Genomic DNA, 3475 nt, shown 5'->3' on the forward strand with positions numbered 1-3475 from the left:
CCAGAGAGCCATTTACCCTTCCTGCCTCACTTTCTCTCAGTAAAAAGGAGCTGACAAGGCCTGTTTGCAGCACCATGGAGGGTGTTAGAGAATCACAGAAGCCAAAAGTGATGGTGCTATATAAATCCTGAGCATCCGAAGTCCTGGTTTTCTTTTTCCTTGGACCAGGTGAGTCCGTCAAGGGCTAGAGGGGAAGAGACAGAAACATAAAAGAGAGGACCAGTCTCCTGTCGGCCTAAAGAACCAAGGCTCTATCACACTCCAAAAGACCGCAGATGTTAAATAATGGAAATCCTACAACCTAAATTGTGCCCCAAGTTATCTAAGCTCTTCTGAGTCAAAGAACATTGAAATTCTAGGAGAAACACTGAATACTTGGAATATTCACATGACCTGCACATTTGGCAAGCAGAATGCTGTTCATTTCCTTCTAATGTTATTTTAGTCTGCGGTGCCACTAGTCGCTATTGCATTTTGTTGAGCCTGTGGAGCCTTCTAGTTTAGTGCTTTTGATGTTGTCGTAGCACAGTAATATTCGACTAACACGTCCTCAAGGGTAGGACATGCTCCTCCTGCATTTTTCAAAGGGCAAAACAGATATTCAAGTTCAAGTTTCACTTAAAACCCAGTGCATCTTCTTCTCGTGATCATTACTCTCAGTATCTGCGTGGAGGTCTGCCCCTTCTGGGGCAGCAAGCCTGTCTATAACTCCTGCCTGACACTGGAGTGGGCCAGGTGAAGATGTGGGGATATTATTCAGGGGTTAATGATGGTGGTTCATTTCTATTTATGGATTTAATTGATTCTAATCCAGAAGCTCTAAAATCACATGGATCCTGTGCCAAGTACCTCCCATGAAGGATGATGGTTTGAAGACCTCTGTCAATCACTCAGCAGAGGAGATGAACGGGCCAAGTATTTCTGATTTTAAGGAGCCCCTCTAATCCAATCAATTTCAGAGAGTCTTACTTCCTCTGAGCCATGCATGGATTAATTCTATAAGAGAGCCTTTTCCATTAAAGAAACTGATTGCAAGCTTCCCTTCTAATTGTGAAAATGCTCACCTGCTCAAAGTAAACAGTTCTGGAAAGATACCTTCATTTTGCTTCAGTTATTTGGCTGAGGAGAGTGGAGCTTCAACAGAAATTTAAGAAGCTAAAATTCAACATCCAGCTTCACTCATAGAGCAATTTGTTCCTAAGGCGAGTGAGAAACTACAAACTGACCTTGATCCCATCAACCCCTTTTTAATTATTCAATTATTCATCTATGACAAAAAAACAACCCCTAAGTAAAGGAGCAGTGGGAACAATAAGTGTAAGGAGCCACTAATATGATCTTTAAAAAGGAACAATTGATCAAAAATTGAAAATGGGATTTCCCTGGGAGTCCAGCAGTTAAGACTGCACTTTCAATGCAGGGGGGATGGATTCTATCTCTGCTTGGAGAGCTAGATCCCACATGCGACACAGTGCAGTCCAAAAAAAGGAAAAGAAACTGAACACAACCTAAATATCCAATAATTGGAGAATTATTAATTTTAGTATGTTTATGCTAGAATGCTATGAAATGATTAAAATCATATTTTTTGAAGAATGTATAATAAGATGGAAAAATATTTACCACATATTTGAAATGGAAAAAGTAGTATGCAAAATTAAATGTACAGAGCTTCTCTGGTGGCTCAGACAGGTGCCTGCAATGTGGGAGACCCAGGTTCAATCCCTGGGTCAGGAAGATCCCTTGGAGCTGGAAGTGGCAACCCACTCCAGTATTCTTGCCATGGAGAACTCCCTGGACAGAGGAGCCTGACAGGCTACAGTTCATGCGATCACAAAGAGTTGGACACAACTGAGTGACTAACACTTTACTATGAAATAATTAAAATCATGTTTTCTGAAGAATGTATAATGAGACAGAAAAATATTTACCACATATGTGAAATGGAGAAAGTAGCATGCAAAATTATGTGTACAATTTTTCAAGACTCTCCAGTCCTAGAGAAAAAGACTGTGCCCTGAAGCAGTTCAAAAGGACTAAATGGATCTCAATGCGCTAACATGGAAAGACTCCGAAAACCTGACATCACGTCATGAGAGCATGCTTTGAAACGACGCAGAGCACAATCCTACTCGGCTAGGCTTTTGGATTGGGAAGCTTAAAGGGGACTTTATCTCATCTGTATCATTTGAGTATCTGTAATAATAATATATTTATCATGAAATTTAAAATCATATTTTTAAAACTTAAAGCGAGGGCAGAAAATGATAAAAAATACTGGAAGAAAATATTCCTTAAACCTTAACAGTTGGCTGTCTCCAAATGGTTGTGACTGTGTTAACTGATGAAACTGAAGCCCTTGCAGGGGAAATCATCTGACAATTGAGCCAAGATTCAATCCTGGTTGTCTGTGGCTCCAAAATTCATGTTCCTTCCATCCCACATCACCTCTCTGGTTATGTGTCCTTAGGTGTTTTGGAGTCAGGTCACGATTAGGGGAAAAGAAGGGATGAGCAGGTACTGGGAAATGGGGGTCTATCTTTATTCCTGAACTTTAAGGCTTCTTCAGCAGTGAAAATCTGGTACCAGGCCAATAAACCAGAGGCAGCAAAAGAGATGGAAATGGCGCCTCCAGCTGTTCAGAAACCTCCCCCAGCTCCCACCCTCCACCGCCAAAGTGCAGCTCCTTTGCCTGTGGTCCACTGTACGGAATATTTAGGAGCTAACAGACAGGTTCCAAGAGCCATCCCCAGAAACTGTGACACAGCAGGTCCGGAGTATGACCCAGCAATTCTGCATTTTCCCAACCATCCCATGTTCTGAGACCATTTCTCAAGAAAACTTACTCTAGGGATGTTATAGATTCAGAAAACAAATACATGAAGTGCCACTCTCTTTATCCCACCTCAGACCATTCTCGGAAAGTTTGTTCTTTCAAGACGGTCCATTATGCCCGTTTAAAGCTGATTCCACTGAGTTAAACCGTTGGGTAGGGCACCAGGGTGAGAGCAGGGGGTAGCTATGACTGGGCCGAGGAAAATGGGGAAGGGGCAGGGGCTGTTTGGTGAAGAGGGGCAGCAGTCGTCTGAATGCTATGAAGTTTAAAAAATCAATAAAAATGCTCTAATCTGTAGATATGACCCTCCCAAACAGATGACATAATGGAATCTGACCTGTTAAATAAGTCACTGTCAGAGGATCATAGTGAAAATAATTTTAGCATCTAAGAAGTGAGCATCCGAGCCCTGATCATCAGCTTAGCCAAGAGAAAATGCCATTAGTCTACCGGGGTCAAGAAGAGTCACAATAATCAGGTTTCTTCCTCGAAGAATTTATCTAGATTGCTGCTGCTCCTGGAAAGCAAACCAAAGGTCCTATGTTGCCACCTAGAGTCCAAAGCCTGGAAGTATGGGCAGGGGAAATTTGAATTGATCTGGCTCTGGAGAAATCTAAGTTGAATTAATTACAGCACTTA

This window comes from Muntiacus reevesi, chromosome 15 (genome assembly GCF_963930625.1).
Source record: "Muntiacus reevesi chromosome 15, mMunRee1.1, whole genome shotgun sequence".
NCBI lineage: Eukaryota > Metazoa > Chordata > Mammalia > Artiodactyla > Cervidae > Muntiacus > Muntiacus reevesi.